The sequence below is a fragment of the Marmota flaviventris genome, chromosome 13, assembly GCF_047511675.1.
Source record: "Marmota flaviventris isolate mMarFla1 chromosome 13, mMarFla1.hap1, whole genome shotgun sequence".
In the NCBI taxonomy this organism is placed as follows: Eukaryota; Metazoa; Chordata; class Mammalia; order Rodentia; family Sciuridae; genus Marmota; species Marmota flaviventris.
This window is the reverse complement of record NC_092510.1, coordinates 85,805,691-85,823,279: the sequence shown is the minus strand read 5'-3', so window position 1 is coordinate 85,823,279 and position 17,589 is coordinate 85,805,691. Positions and strand designations below refer to the sequence as shown.

The 17,589-nt window shown below is 43.6% G+C and overlaps 1 protein-coding gene across 1 annotated transcript in view; it reads left to right on the top strand.

The window, feature by feature from the left end:
• The first annotated feature begins 10,189 nt into the window (after positions 1-10,189).
• The window catches only part of Tnc (tenascin C), an 85,633-nt gene continuing 78,233 nt past the window's right edge, over positions 10,190-17,589 (top strand). Inside the window, exon 1 of the mRNA XM_027949423.2 lies at positions 10,190-10,319. The gene's annotated coding sequence lies outside the window, so the exon portion shown is untranslated. The remainder of the gene's footprint in view (positions 10,320-17,589) is intronic.

Genomic DNA, 17,589 nt, shown 5'->3' with positions numbered 1-17,589 from the left:
CTCCTTGATTAGATGTTGTATTAGTCAACTTCACATCACTAAAACAAAATACTGGACACAGTTCACTTAAGCAATTAAGAGAAGTTTACTTTAGCTCACAATACTGAAGGTTCAGGTCCAAGATAGGGCAATCCCATTGGTTTGGGCCTCTGACAAGGGCAGCATATCACAGCAGGTTTGCATGTGTCAAAGTGAGTGCTCATATCTTGAGCCAGGAAGCATAGAAAGAGATAGAGACCAGGGTCCCACAATCTCTTTGAAGGACATACCCTCAGTAACCTATGGACCTTCCAAAGGCTTCACCTCTTAAAGGTGCACAGCACCTGCCAATACCACACCCTAGGGACCCCAGGTATCTTCCTACTCTACCTAGGTTCTATGTATAGCTTTGATATCATAGAGTATGTACAGGTGGAGGAAAGAATCCATCAACCAACCAGAGCTTTCAAGACTATGGGAACTGAGCCATTTCAATGCCCTTCCAAAAGACCCTCCCCTCTACCAACCTGATTTTCCTTTGAAAGAATAACAGTGAGCAAAGCCTTCTTAAATTTAGACAAGTTTCAGTCTGGGACTTATCTTTGTCACAACTTTAGTGATAAAGTTTGCAGTGTATTAATTTTAACAATATGACCTTATCATTTATGTAGGTCTGATATGATTGCACAAGGACAATTTCCTAGGAGTTACTTATGAGATGAACCTCAGGTAAGACTGCAATCTGTTAAAGAGCCAAAGTATTTGCAGTTCCTTCAAAAGCAACCATTTACTACTGACTTCAGCTCTTTAAACCAGGATCTCAGAGGGTCTTTTTTTGGCAATGCTTTACCAGCTTAGATGAGCCTCTGGCGGAATCCAGTTCAAAGCTAACCCCTTCCATTGGTCTTCCAACACACAGCTGTCTCACTGATTCATCCAGCCCCCACCCCCGCCTGCCCGTGGGGATTTTCAAGGCTTCCCTCTAATTTCCTTATAAAGTATTTCCATGAGGGGACTCGTCCATCATCTGCCTCACGCCATGAGTCATCTATCTATACTCACTCAAGGGCACTCCCCATACACTGTCTGCAAGTCCAGTCCAATTCTGGCCTGGACAGGTGTTCCCAGGAATTTAGGAAGCCTTTGAACTTCCCCTACAGAGGCTGTTCTCCAAGACAGGGATGGAAAAACTTGCTTGATATCTCCCTAAGGGGCTCCTTCAGGCCCCAGATACCACAACCATGCCTGATGAGATCACTGAGCATAGGGGGACCACAGGGAAGCTAAAGAAGGAGGCAGGACGTGTGGACTATTCATAGAAGCTCCAAGGGATTGAGGAGCCTGGCATGGGTCCACTCACTCCTCTCAGATCCCTTTTTATGTCTTTTCTATCTAAGTGGAAGCAGCCCAGTTGATGGGAAGGATTATTAAGCAATAAACTTGCCGGGTTCATGTGGACGTGCTGTAATATGGACAAGTTGCTTCCCCCTGTGGGATGTTGTGTCGTGAATGAGCAGACCTGGATGCTATCCTATGCTCTCCCACAGTCCACAGTACCCAGTAAGGCAGGCGGCCACTCAGAGCCTCATTTTCTTAATGGAGCTTGAGCATAATTATATCCTAGCTCCTTTCAACTGGACAAAGTGTGCAAAGGGTAGATCCTTGGATTTGTAGATGGGCAACTATTCAGATAAGCCTGTGGCTGGCTGGGTCGGACTGACCCTGAAATGATAAGGATGAAACAAACGTGCAAGTTCAGATTTAAATTAAGCTAAATCACTTAACACAGCAAAGCTTGCCATATCAAGAGGCCACTTCAAAACTGTCAGGCTAATGGTGGAGGTCACAGCTCCTTCCAGTTTCTTTACCTTTGCTGTCTTCCAGCCCACATGTAAAAAAATCATCCTAAAGGAGCCACAACAAAAAGGTATTGGAAATCTAGAGCTATCTGTCTACATTATGGAACCACATGTCTATGGAAATGTAGTTCCAGTATTCAAAGGAAATCAATACCATTTCTCCCAGGCAAATAATATCTCAGTGCAACACAAACACAATCATTTTAAAATCCCTGTTAGACACAAGTCAAAGAAATTATCACATGGATACTGTCCTTGGGTTAGCTTCATTTGCCACTCTAATAAACTGCTGCAAAATTATTAACTTAAAACAAAGGAGATTTATTCTCATGCAGTTCTGGTGGCCAGAAGACTGAAGCAAGTCTTAATAAGCTAAGATCAGTGAGTTGAGGACTGTTCCTTTTAGAGGCTGCAGGGAAGAACCCTTCCTTTGCCTCTTTCAGCTTCTGGTGATGGCTGGCATTCCTTGGCTTGTGGCCATGTCACTCCATGTCACTCTGGTCCCTCATCACACTGCTTTCTCCTCCTCTGTAGTCAAATTTCTCTCTACCTTCCTCCTTCAGAAATATGTGTATCTACCTCCAGAATCATATCCCCATCTCAAAGTCCTCAACTTAGTCACAACCACCACAGAGTCTCTTTTGCCATACAAGGCAATATTCACAGGTCCCACGGATTAGGACAAGCATTACATGGGATCATTATTCCATTTCCCACAACCCTCCTGGCTCACTCAATTTCAGACACAAATACAAGATGGGGGTCACAGAAGTGAAAGGATTTGAAAAGGGTCACACCCTAATAAACTGAAAACTGAAGATGGAAGTCTGTTTCATTTCACAGCAAGTGCTGCTTCGTTTATACCACTGTATCCCATTAAAACTGAAAAAATAACACTCTTTGAGATAGTTTCTGCAATGGAGATCAAAAAGCAAAGCAATTTGCATGTAGAGACCTATGTCAAACCACACACTGGCAAAGTAACCTTATGTAAGTCTCTTGACCGTGCCTGACGGCAGTTTCTTCACTTATAATACGGATGTGACCTGATACCCAGACTAAGATAGTGTAAATGCTATTCTTATACAAATATAAGTGGCTGTATTTGCCACAACTCCTGCTACAGTAAGGTAGTAGGATGCTGGTTGCTGTAACAGAATATCCAAGACTGATATCTTGTAAAGCAAAGAAGCATATTTAGAGTCTGGGAAGTCCAAAAGCAATTTCTCAGTCTCTGATGAGGGCCTCATGCTATTTCCAGCAGAGTGGAAAGAGAAAGTGCCAGCAGGTGCACGCGGAAGAAAGAAAGGTGGCTGACCTCCCACAATAGCTAGCTCATTCCTATAAGACAGGCAGTAATCCATTCCTGAGGGCTTCGCACATGATTCAACCATCTCCAGTTAGGTTTGACCTCCCACTAGGCCCCACCTCTCATAGGACCCACCTCCTACTAGGTTCCACCTCCCAGTAGGTCCCACTTCCCCTACACACCTTCCACTAGGCCTCACCTCCCTTTATGCCCCACCTCCCCCTAGGCCCCACATCTGACTAGACCCCACCTCCCATTAGGCCCCACCTCCCACTGGGCCCCACCTCCCTCTATGCTCCACCTCCCACTAGTCCCCATCTTCCACCAGGCCCCACATCTGATTAGGCCCCACCTCCCACAATGTCCCACCTCTGACTAGGCCCCACCTCCCTCTAGGCCCCACCTCCCAACACTACCACAATGGCAATCAAATTGCAACTTGCGGGGAGGGGACAAACTGTATTCAAACAACAGCAGGTGGGATAGCAGTAAAGGTAGGACTACCTAGAGGAAGGCATGAGTCAGCTCAGGGCACTCCCCAGGGAGGAGAGGAACTCAAATACCCACGTGATACAGTCCATCAACCCCAAGGCCCTACCAGCGTTGCCAGCTCTGAGATAAGAGGTAGCACACAGCTGATTCTGAATGGGGGCACTCTTTCCACCGGAGAAACAGAATGTGCAAAAACCCAGGAAACGAAGAACAGAAGGGGGCCCTCGTTTAAAGTGAGGTAGTGAGGGGGTGGGCAGATGTAGCTCTATTTTTCAAAGGAAGTTAATATATTTTCCTCTAGATCATAATGTCTCAGAGAAGCACTAAACATCCCTTCAGAAAAACGTTCATTTCAATGAGCTCCTGCCTTGTGTGTGTGTGTGTGTGTGTGTTGTCCATGTGCAGCAAGAAGGAGGGGAAATTTATGAGGGATGTGTAAATGAAGAGATGGACCACTATGGTTTTGGATTACCATGTCTCATAAAAGGAGATTATCTATGTGTGTGTGTGTATGAGTGTGTGTGTATAATATATTTACATAAATATATATAATACACATACATATATATATTTTTTAATTTATGCATTTTAAAATTTACCCTTTGTATTTCAGTAAGCACATTTCAGGAACATACCTCTGAGATTATCCTTTCCATCATTTATAGATGAGCAGATAAAGGCTCAGAATAGACTAAGTATCTTGTCTCTAATAACTGGTAGCCAGCATTTTGAGATTACTTAGAATGTGGCAAGAAATAGCATAAATATTTGGCTAAGTGTTGTTTCTTTAATCCTGATAATAACGTCAAGCATCTGTTATTAGTGTACCCATTTTGCAGATGAGGAATCTCTAACAAAGGATTCAAGTAATTTCCCAGGGTCCCATTCCTTCTCATAATTTGTAGTTGAATTAGAATCGCAACCAAGTCCCTGCTAGATGGTCCTGTGATTCGTGGCTTAGCACAGGGCCTGACATGGACTTTTCACTGCTGCCCTAGTACAGAGCCACACAGTCAGAGCCCTCTTTGCCTTGTTAGATCTTTAGGCACCAAGTCCATCATCCTCGGCACAGTCCATCTGAGTTCAAGAATGGAGCAACTTTGAGCAGCTGTTAAATTAAATAAATAATAAAACATTCCCCAAAACAGAAAGTTGGAGGCTGGAATCCTCTTGGGGACCTTGTATCCTCTCAGAGATATTTATTACCCATGTGTCCTAGTCTTTTACTTAACCTCTTTGTAACCTTTATTATAAAATGGAAATAATGATAGGACCTATCCAATAGGCTCATTGTAAAGATTATAGAATTTGACACATGCAAACTGCTAAATAGTGCCTAGGTCGCAGGAACTGCCCTTATAAATGTTAGTCATGGTCACCTTTTGTTGTTTACAAAAGAAATCTAAGAAAAAACCTACAAGAGAAATAAGGGAAAATGACAAATTACACTTCCTTATAAGTATCCACCCAGCTGTGGAAAATTCGACCTGCACTGATTTCAAAGCTGTCTGTTCCATCTGTGACCTGTTTTAAGCCCAGGATGGTTTAACACACATATTCATCACCACAGCCTGGGCTTGGATCAGTAAACATGCCCCAAACTGCCTCCCCAGCGCTCTGAAGGAAACACATACTCCAGATCTTCCAACTTGGCTTTGGCCAATGCTGGCTTTTAACCTCTCTGTCTCTTCAGCCACCAGCTAAGAGGTGGCTTCAACTCCCTTCTCACTCTATGAACTCCCATAGTGTGCAAAGGCTGCTCACAGACTGCTTCCTCTATGAACCCCCACAGATCCCAGAAATGTTTTAGACAGAAGCTGGGACTCATGCTTTCATGAGCATAATACAGCTATGTGAAGTGTGAGCTTTCCACTGAGATTTTTTTGGAGAGAAATAAAACATCATTCAACTCCTAAGAAACTCTACACAGGGCATTGGTTTGCAGAAAACTTTCTCATCTGTTCGTTTATGTGGTCTTTATACAAACTCTGAGAGGTATTCAAGATATGAACTGTTACCCATCTCGCAAAAGACAAAACTGAGCTTCAAGGAGGGAAGCTGATTTTCCCAAGACCATCCACCTGGTAAGTAGCTGAGCTAAACAGAATACAACATTGCTTGTACCAATTTTTTGCTGTTTTGCATCAGGCAGTCAACCACTTGGCCCCCCAGCATTTTATGGGGGTGGTGAATTGACTTGCGCATGCTTTGGGCATGTGCGGATGGAGAACAGACACTTTGCCCTCAAAAAACTCTCCAAGACCAGCTGGGGGACTAGATGAAGGAATCAATGATAACAACTAAGAGCCTTAATTGTCTAATAATTCATTTTAAGACCATTTTATTGTTTACCTCCAAAATCTATTATAGGTCAGAGGTTATTCTAAAAACTATAATATGCCAGAATGAGATTCAAAATAATTAACCAACAACACAGCATAGGCATCAGCCATAAATAGATGCTGGCCATAAACAGATCTGCCAATCAGCAGATGACAAGCCACAGTGCCTGCCTTCAGGTGCCCATGGTCTAGTTGGACAGACAGGCAAGGTAAATATGGGGTGCAATGTGCTAAAAATGAAAAATAGTATTGTGGCTGAGCGTGGGGGAGGGGTCCTTCTCTCTGGATGTGTAAGTTATGAAAACTTCCTTTGAAGAAGTATCCTGAAGTAATCTTGAAAAACTAATAATTTATCATGTGGATAAGGGACAGAGCTCATTCTGGAGAATTAGGACCTGAACTCACGACCCACCCCTTTCTGCTCTGCCAACCAATCCACTTATTGCTTGATGGTGAAGCTGAAGTGTCCTATTCCATGAGGCAGAGAAGCCCCATCTGTCTGTCTTGCATCTCATTCATTGAAGCATTTGAGCTTTTCTTGTCCGTTGTTGTCTAAGGAGAGGTGAGAAGAGACGGAAAAGAAGCACTGGATAAAGATCTGCAGGCAAGTTGGGAAACCTTGACTCTAAACAAATGTGTCTAACTGAAGGATGGACACAGCGTTGGGTCAGTGCTCCTTCATTGCTTTGGGAGAAATTTCTGGCAATTATAAAGTCATGTGGGACTTTTGGATGGATGTTAGCATACCAAATGACACTGAAGAAGAAGAGGAGGTGGTGGGGAGCAATGAAGGAGCATCCTCAACATGGGAAGCAAGCAATCCATCCATGGAGCAAGTGGCCTTTTGACTTCCTCAGGTAGAGCTAGTCCTGGCCTGTGTTCCTCTCATTATCTGCTCTGTTTGGAAAAAGAAATATAGGTATTGCATTCAGTACATCTTTAAGGAAATGAGAATAATCTCACCTGAGGCAAGCTTCCATGTTCTCTCTGGCCTCCAAACCACAGCCTCCACCAGCAGCTCATGAGTGAAAACTGCAAACAAGCAAAAACAAAATCGGTTGTTGGCAGGGAACTCTGTAGGAGGTGATGTTTACAAGTATCCATCCTGCTCTCTCACGTGAGATATTCCCTGCCAACAGGTACGGCATCCTCTGCCAACAGGAGGATGAATGGCTATTAATTTCCACAAGCATTCTCTGCTTGGTGTCTAGAGGAGTTTGCTTGCTCGGTTCTGACTGTGAGAACCCTGTGCAGGGACAGCAGCCATAGTGGCCACTGCCAAGTCATTTCTCCTCTCTGGCCCCCTTTCCTCATCTGTTGGACACAACAATACAGTTTCCTCCTCATCTTCCATGAGTGTCAAAGGAAGAATTTAATTATAAAGCACAACATGTCAAACTCATTTTTCCTCCACTACTTCATTCATTCAACAAACATTTCCTGAGCTTTTACCATGCTCAAGGCTCAGACAGGACTAGGCAAAAAAAAAAAAAAATGCAATTATGATCACCAACCACAGGAAGCCTAGAGTCTAGGAGGGAAAAGTAGATACCCACATAATTATACCACATAGTAGCAATCATTGTCCTAACGGAATTTTGAAATATCCGTGGAGGACTTATTTCTTGTGGAAGAAATGGGAAGCTCTGTAGTGAAGTGGGATCCGAACTGGATAATAAATGGATGTGAAGAGATGGAGGGACAATTCTAAGCAAAGCACAGCATAATCAAAGTCTGGGATGCTGGAGAGAGAGCATATGTCGTAAGCAGATCCATTTGCCTGGGACAAGGTTGCAAAAGGTCCAGGAACCAAAAACAAGTCCTTGTCTGGTAACTTCTCATACAAATGACAAGATGTGGTTTAAGATACTGCATAGATTTTTGGAGAAAATTCCTTTTAAAAGTAGCATCTTCTAAAGACGCATAAGTTAATTACTCCTTCTCCATGTTATCTTAATAGACTTCTATGACAGCTATTAATGCATGACCATTCACAGCACCAGAAGCCTGCTTCCTTTCAACCTTGAGGAACAGCCTGGTTATATCTGACTTTGTTTTCTCTGTGATTGGCTAAGCCACTTGTAGTAGGCACCAATCAATGATTTTAGAATACGGAGTGGCAAGGCAGGTTGTAGAACTTAGAATTCCTCAAAGAAGTCACATTTATCACCCAGTTTCCTGGCACACTTTCTTGTCTTATTTAAATACATACACATAATCATAAAAGTATATGCATATATATCAATTATATATTATAAATATAGACCATATCCCATGTGACACCTACACTATTTTAGTGGTTTTTTTTTTTTTTTTTTTTTTTTGATAACCCAGGATATAAGCTCAGTATCACAGGAAAGCCAAGAGGCATGAAAGCATTCACTACTGGTTAAAAGACACAGCCTCATGCTACTGAAATATGCTTTGGCTGAAACACAGAATTAAAAACTTCCAAAATAACCAACATTTGAATCAGCCAAAATGATTGGAAAGTTCAAGGGAGCTGTTTTATGACATGACTATTTATGGACTTTCTTGCTATCTGGGTGGGTCATGTAAGCTGAGAATCCTAAAATACCAGAGCCAGACCTACCATAGAGATGACCTAATCTGGTCTTCCTTTCCTCAGGTGGGAAAACAGACTCACAGAATAATCAATACTATGAGATTGGTATCATTTAGTATTGAAAGTAGGTAAATAATTGAAACCTCCATTATTAATAGTTAATAATATTAAAAAACCCAAAAGATTTCTGTCCTAATTAATTCTACAGAACAAAGAAATGCCTTTTCCATATTTCAATTTGGCAATAATTTCTATACAAATGTCTAATAAGACATTAACATCATTTAAATATCATCATGTACTATTCCTGGACAGCAACGTGTCATGGAAAAAGTATGGGAGCCCGGTGTTGTAATCTAAATGCTTCCCACATGTATTCCCTTGGTGAAGTTGCATTACTTCTCTAAACTTCAGCTGTTTCATCTGTAAAAAGGGGACACCTTATAACCTCTCATACTTACTGGTTGCAAGGACATAATGACATAGTGGTCCATAATGTATCTTGTGCAGGACCTAATACAGACTGAATAAAAGAGGATTCAGTGGTAGCTACAGGTTCCATAGTGCTTCTTTTCCCTACACTATCCCAAACTAATCTGTGCTGCAACAAGCCCAGAAGTCCCCCCAGCGTGGGTGGCTGCTACTTCCCCCTCCTGCAAATGCCCCGGTGTGCCCTGGGGATACTCAATGCATACTAACCACCAAACCAACAGATGACTCAGAGCCTGGACACAATCCACAGCAGGCTGGGGAGTGAAGGAGCAGCTCCTGGCTCAAAGATTAAGTTATTACTTTTCAAAATTATTATTTTTTTTCTTTTTTAGCTGCAGTTAACAGGGATCAGTACTGAGAGGAAAGCTGGGGATCTCTCCCTAGGAGATCCAGCTGAGAAGCAGCACCAAGCACAGGCAAGAACAATATCAAAAAGCAGCTTCCTGCAGGACAGTGGGGCTAGGACAATGATTCCTTCAGGCAGCTGGGCATAGCTGGTTCTCACTTAGAAAAAACCTGGCAGGTCTGTGCTCCCAGCATGTTCCCCACCTGCTGAGGACTAATCCTGGGTTATCTCTCTGCTGGCCCAGGGAAAGCTGAAACTCCCCGAGCTTTTAAAGGATTTTATCTCCTCTTTCCAGGAATTCATCTCAGTCCCTGTGCTTTCTCCGAGGTGCTACAGAGCAGCTGCTACCCAGAGCCCGGGCAGCCCAGTTCGCGTTTCCAGCCCACAGGAATAGAGGCGCAGCAGAGCCAGGATACTACTCCCTCTCGCTCCCCGGGCTTCTGTTTCACAATTAGAAAACCCGTTTGGGGAGCAAAGCAAAAATCACACTTCACTCCCAGCCACACGGTGTCGGGGGCGGAGGAAGCGGGAATTCCTACTTTCGCCATAAATTGTATGCAAATGAGTTCCTTCTCTGGCCGCGAGCCTGAAGTGAGTGCGTCTTTCATGAGCTAACCCTGTTCCGCTGGGAGGGCTGTTCCTTTAATTCGCCAACTGAAAAAGTGGGAAAGGATGTCTGGAGGCGAGGCGTCCCATTACAGGGGAAGGAGCTGGCTATATAAGCCAGCCAAAGCTGGCTGCTCTGGCCACAGCCTGCCTACTGTCACACGCCTCTCCCGCGCAGACACACGCCCCCGCCTCTGGTCGGCACAAAGACACCGCGGCTGGGGGACACTGGGGGCGCGCACGTGGGAACCCCGCTGCTGCTCAAGCCCAGGTATTTCCTCATGAAGCCGGTGCACTCCCGGATCTAGGTCTTTTCCAGCAGGGAGAGGTAAGCCTGTTTAGCCCCCATCACCAAAGATCATTATGATGTACTGTTGGTACTCCTGGTACCACATGCATTGTTGTTTTATTAATTATAAAACTTTTGCTTTGTTTTGGCTGCTAGCAGAAAGCCGGTGTTTGTTGGTTAAGATCGGATGCACCTTGTCTTCTCTGCCTGTCCTTCTCTGATCTTGCATTTTGGTTTACTTTTTGGAAAGTTTTTGTCCCTTGCCTTTTTGCAGAGGAAAAGTAGTAATTCTCTCTTGAGTCCCTGCCTGCTGACTCACCTGTGAATGACTTTTTTTTTTCTTTTGAGTGCTAGGGAAGTAGAGTTTGAAAGTGGAAATTGCTCATGGCCTTACTCCAAGATGGATTATGGGGAGATTGATAGAGGACTGTAGAGAGAACAACAGAATTTTACATCTAAAAGGCTCTTAGAGTTTACAGAGAGTTTTGTACTCACCCTGTGGAAAGAAGTGAGTTGGAGTAGAAGAGACAGAAGCCAGTTCTAGGGCCAGATGAGAAACTGCAGGTGAGAGTGGTGGCACTCCCTTGGGTCCTTAAGGGCAGTCAGCTTCTGGTGGCTGCCTCCTGATTCTCAAGTGGGACTCCTGCATATCTGGGGGACTTATAGCCAGCAGTGTCCCACAGAATTTCTAGAATCACCTCCCCCTCTTCAGACTTCCCCCACAGAATGCCCTGAGGAACTATTTTCCCCAAATCTAGGAAGTCCACCTCTCCTGATGGACTTTGGGACAAACACAGGGGTTCCTGTAACCTGGCATTGCTATAAGAGGATTGAGAACTCAGGTTTTGAAGCCAGAGGAAACTTGGACATTTCCATCAGCCCCATACACATGTCTGAGAAAAATATGTAACCTCTTTGGGCCTTAGTTTCCACTTCTCTAAAATGGGAACAATAACTTCCTTGTTATAATGAGGAGAAAAGCAGGGATAAAGAGATTGGCAGCGAGCGCTTGGTAACTGCAAGTTTGGATAACCACTTTCATTGCCAAAAGCTGCCATCACCCTGGACGTTCAAAGGGGCACTTAGCCAATCTTGGATTGTTTTTTGTGTATTCTCCCATCCCCTTCCAGCCCCTGCTTTTTATCTCGCCCAATCTCAGGGTGTCTCTTGCTAGGCTGGCAGGTCGGAGTCTTGGCTGCATTTTACAAGCAGGAGGTTGTGTTGGCACAGGTTGGAAAAAAAGGTAGCAGCCCGGGGCTGGATGTGAATGTTGAGTTTCAATTCCAGAATGTCATGAGGTTTTGTGTTTAGGCATTTGCAGATTCTAAAGCTGATGGCTATAAAGTAAGATGCTGATGGGGAGTCTTTGGAAATGTTTTTTGTCCAGAAGGAGAGAGGGACAAGGAGTGCGTTTGAAGAATGAATGCCTCTTTTTCATGTTTTTGTGAACTTTGTGTGTGTTTATAGAGCTTTCCCATATGTGCTTTAGAAGTGAAAACGGCTGCCCACCCCAGCCTGTTTCCCACCTTGTCCTGAGATGTGGCAAGGCCAAGTTCAGGGCTGAGAAAGAGGTTTATTTAGTCCTAAATAAGCCAGTGGAAAGTTTTCTGGCATTGTGTGCATCAGAGCTGTTTGCAGGACTGGAGAGTTAGTGTGCCTTGGCCCTCTGCGTTTCAGGAAAGTGACCACATATGGGGAAAGAAAGGGGAGCATGAATATTCTTTGGTTTGCTCAGTGTGAACTGGACAAGGATTGAAAGGGGTGTTGCCATTGTCTACAATCATCATTTTTTTCCCTCTACACTTTGTTTTAAAAAACTTCTCTTCCAAATCTCACATCCTTCTAGCCCCTCCCTCCCCCTCTCAAGAGCTTACCAACCTTCCAGCCCTCGACTTTATCATCCATATAAAGAGGGTGACAATCTACATCTCATAAGGCTCTGGTGACATTCAAATGAAAAAAATACATGACAGACGCTTGGCACAGGAATCGTGTGTAATGAGGGTTCAATAAATGGAAGCTCTTCTTGACTTTCCTGCTTGGGACTTGTTCAGTATTAATGTTTTAAACAATGAGTTTTGAATTTACTTTTAACAATGTAAATGTTCATTAAATGAGTTTGAGGGGGGAACACCCTAGAATTTGACAGGTTCATGTGGAGCTCTTTTGATTGAAATGGGGTTAGAGGATCCCAACCTCACCTCCTTGCTCTCAGCCTGGAGATGTCACCGGGTCTTGACAAACAGCAAACACAGTCACAAAGCGTACAGCCAGGTGGTGTGCTTTCAGGTTGCAGATCTGTTTCAGCAAGGAATGTGGCCCCCTGCGTCAGCAGCTGTCATGGGAGTAAAAGTGATTCCCCAAATAGGACAGATGACAGGAATAAGTGGGAAGGTTTAAAAGGCTTAACAAAAACTGGCTATTTTAATTAACTTTAAGGATAGCCATAGCTAGATGCATGGTGGCCTTCTTGCTAAGCTATAGGCCCTCTCTGGACACCATCTCACTAAATCCTGACGCAGGTCTCTGAGGCATGGACTATACATATTGGACAAAAGGTGGCTTGGAGAGAAGGGAGACTGAGTCACTTTTCCAGGGTTTTAGAACTCAGAGTGACAGAACTGGATTTCAGACCCAAGTCTCCATGATCACCAGACAAGGGGTACATTCTGAGTGCTTCTACTTCTTGTTCTGCCTTCAGGGAGAAAATACTTCCTTTTTGACTAAATATGCCCCTGCCGGCAGACTGTGGCCACCCATAAATACAGCGGTAGCCTGATCGTATAACCAGAATGGAATTTGGAAAGGGAATTCAAGCTGACAGAATGAAAAACATACCCCCTTCATCCTCCTTTTCTAAGGCTTATGATGAAGTAAGAACACCTCTTCTCTCCTCCCCCTGCATCTCCACAAATGTACAGCCATGCTTTCCTATGGGAAAAATAGCCAAGCTGGCACAGGGCACCAGCCCCTTCACACTGAAGCCACTTCAGTTTGAAAAGTAGAAAGTGTGTTACAAACATCTAGTTGGCTGTAGCTACGCAAACCCTTTGTGATGATAAAACACAGACCTGCCAAAATAGCTACTTGTGAGGGCTGATGATGTGTCACAGATGTAAAAGGGGCGTCTTGTTTCTGATGTCTCATCGAATTCTCACCCTGACGCTACAAGTTATGGATTACGATCTCCATTTTATGGAATGGATAGAGAAACCGAGGCTCAAGCAAGTTAAGTCTCAGCTGAGGTCTTTCCATAAGTCAGAGGCAGAGTTGGCCTGGAAGCCAAAGTTTCTAACTGAAGCCGTGCTGTTCTTTCTGCTGTGCCACGTGGCTTCCTGGAGTCAGGCAGGCAAGGACTGACCAAGTGCAGAATCTTAAGTGGTGTCTTTCAGTGAATGACCAAGATGGCAGGAAAGCCCCCTACTGGCATTGTCTATTGATTTTACAGAGTAACCTGGCATATATCATCTTTCACTGTGTTCAGAAAAGGTCATGGTAGAGCAACTCTCTGCCTGGAAATAGAAGAGTTCATATTTCAGGCCTGGGGGAGAGAAGACTAAAACCAGAGGTAGCAGTCAGATCATCACTGTTGGTTTCATCCCAGAAAAGCAACACTTCTCCGTGCTGTCTCAGGTGGGACCTCTGACTCATGCACCTTCTCTGAGATCCAGATGAGGAGAACATCTGGTTTTAAAACAGTGGATTGGGAGACAGATAAAGGAAATACGTGTGCCCAGCCTTGGGGCAGTGAATACCAGGACAACTGGGAAATGGTTGTGAGCTCCATGCCACAAATTCAGCCAGAGCCTCAGAGAGGAAGGTTAAGATTCCAACTCCACTCACTCTTGAGAAGATCCCGGAATCCCCCTGAACCTAATCCTGGACCAGTTCAAACACCGTCAACATGTGGGAAATGTTAGATGGTGGCTCCCTTCCAAGGGGAAAACCCCTCAAAGTGTTAAGCACAGTCTTCTGCAAACTCCAGGCAATAATTCCATCCCCCACAAAATACAGCAGTGTCCTGACCTACCGTTAGGGGCAACTCATGCCTTGCGACTTCTCTGTGGAGGAGATAAGGCTCACCCTATGTACAGTCGGTTTTTCAGGTTTGCCTTAAGCCTAGATTTCTTGGTTCTGTCTGCTTCCCCTTTTCTCATATTTCTTCCACTTTAGCATCCACCTCGTGTTCTGCACTGTCATGGATCTCTTATCTTCATCATGGAGGGAAAGCGAAGTGCCCCTGTTGAAAGCAGACTGTAACACTAGAAATGTGTATTTCTAGTTTATTTGTAAATGGAGGTTTAAAAAATTATTTCATGGGCTGGGTTGTGGCTCAGTGGCACAGTACTTGCCTCGTACAGGTGAGGCACTGGGTTTGATCCTCAGCACCACATGAAAATGAATAAATAAAATACAGATATTGTGAAAAAAGTATAAAAAAATTATTTCATGCCAACTTGTCTCAGATTGAAAGTTCCTGAAGTTCAGAGGTTCTTAATTATGTAGCCATCAAAATTTGATGGACTTTTAATCCTCCGCAAATACCCTCTGCCATAAGCTCTGCAAGCAGACAGCTTTGCTTCAGAATTAGCTGCAGATCACCTCTTACCCTAAAGGAGGTGAGCTGGCTTCTGCTAACTCCTATAGGCATGTGTCCAGCGTGTTCTTCCAGGAGCAGCCTAGGGGATAACCGTAAAGCTAACATTTATTGAGGACTCCACAGGCATGATGCCATTTGATCACCAGCCATTGTTTTTAGTAGCACTGCTCCCCATTCAGATATGGGGAGCCTGGGGCTGAAAAAGTTTAAGCAGTTTTTCCAACACCATGCAGATAAGCAATTGGTAGATCCCAAAATCAAATCCAGCTCCAAGATCCTGGAGAGTGATAACAACTGTTAGAATCTCATGCTCAGGGCCATTATTCTCATGCCTGTTGGAGTCTGTTCTCCCCAAAGCCTGCTGGCAGGTACCTGGCCCTTGTAACTTACTATTGATGAAACTCTCTGCTATCCCCCAAGGAAACGGAACAGAAACATCACAGTACTGCTTGACTTCCCAACGTCCTTTTGTACACTGCCTTTTGACTTTTTTATGGTTTATGAGGCGTCTTCACCTGTGAGGTCTCTTTTTAACTCTTTATTGACTGATTGATTGATTGATTGATTTAGGGATTGAACCTAGGGCTTCCTGTCTGCCAGGAAGGCACTCCACCATTGAGCTATATCCCAGCCTGCAAGGTCTGTTTTTCACAAAGATACTCATGGATTTACAAATTTATATGCTTCTCTACAGATATTCCCCGTACTTAGCTATTAATTTACAGATACAGTAACTGAGGCCTCGAAAGGTGGTTCACTTGCATAAAGTTGAAAATGGTGGCTTTGTGGTCCTCCCAAATGGTGCTTCTCTCGCTGTGCCTCATGGATACTAGGGAATTATTCCCATTTCCCAGGTTAAAAAAAAAAAAAAAGATTGGTGACAATCGGCTACTTGCTAGAGATATATTTACATTTTTAAAGGGTAGATAGAGAGGGTAATGCTTAAACCATTGAACTTCTCATGGTGGATGTCAGGCAAAGGGATACTCCAGAGGAGAAGAAGAACTCAAATTTTACTACCCAGAGAGTATATAGAAGGGTAGGTCATACATGGTAGGTTAAAAACAATGACAGAGATATGACCAATGAGTAAAACTTATTGAATATTTTGTTGAAGGCTCTAAGCCTACAGATACAGCTCAGGGAAACCCTGGCAATCAGCAGTGTGTGAGGGAACTTTGATGCACATACAGTGCCACGTGAGTGCATGTGGCCTCACCTGCAGAAGCAACACATCGTAGCCAGAAGGGGAGATCCCACAACTCCAGTGGATCCCCTGACAGCAAGAGACCCTTGGGAACATGGTGTCCAGTATAGTCATCAAGATACAAAATAATGTATTTTTTAAAAAGATGAGTGTGTTCGGAGAATGAAACCATGACTTTCCACCTGGGAAAGAGAGAGTCTGGTGGAGGTAAAGGTCTATGGAACTTTGGTTCAATAGAGGGAATCCACCTCTGGAGAGCTTGGAAAACCAAAAAGAGGTCCAATGAAGTCAGGTGCACCAGACCCCAGAGGAACAAAGTCCCCAGAGGAAGTGGCCATCTCTCAACTCTCTGAGATGCTATGGGTCTTAGATGGTCACTTAGAAGTAGCTTGATGCAGAGACATTACAAAAGAGTTCTCACATAAAGATGGGATATATATAATATACAAATACACATATACACATAAATCATAAATTTATATATATTTATAAATTTAAATTTATATACATATATATATACATAAATTTATATATAAAAATATACATATTTGTGTATATGTATGTATATATATATACACATATATATATTTAGAGAATGTTGGAACTAAATGGGCTTATGGGCAGCCTCTAAGCCAGGAATTTGCAGGCAGAATTCAAAAATCCCCCCAGAAGTGATTGGTGATGTAGAAGCATAGCAGGGGCCTCAACTTTATTTCAACTGAAGTTCCTCCATTTTTATCTGTTTTGTACATTGAGCTTCCTCATGAAATTTCATTTGGTGGAAGGATTTTGTGGCCAAAAAAAAAAAAAAAAATGTTTTTACAAAGTGCTGGCCCAGTTTAACGTCCTTCTTTTAAAAATGGTGAAACTGAGACATGGAGAAGGGAAAGATCTTGTGCCAGTTGGCATCAGGGTCAGGGTGGAATCCTAGGTCTTCTGACTCTTGCTCTTGGAAGCCAGGGACAATATAAAAAGCTGCAGAACTAATACATTCTCTGAGAAAAGATAAATGAACGGTCCTATTCTCTAAGCAGCCTTAGCTCACATGGACTGGCCAAGGATAACTAATAATTCTGTATTAGTTATTTATTGTTACATAATAAATTATCGCAAAATTTAGTGGCTTAGAACAACACACACATACTATCTCATGGCTTCTGTTGTTCAAGAATCTGAGCACGGCTTAACTGGATGTTCTGCTCTTGGCTACCGTCGCAGTGCTGGCCGTGGTTCAGGTCCCATCTGAAGGCTCAAGTGGAGAATGATGAACTTCCAGGCTCACATATGTAGTTGTTGGCTTGACTCAATTCCTCAAGGTCTATTAGACTGAGGGCCTCACTTCCTTGCTGCCTATAGGTCTGAGACCACCCTCAGTTCCTTGCCACGTGGGCCTCTTTCAACAAGGCCATTAATTTCATCAAAGCCAATAAGAAAGAAAAAAGAGAGAGAGAATGTGTGCTAGCAAGAAGGGCATCACATTCTTTTGAAACCTAATCAGGAAG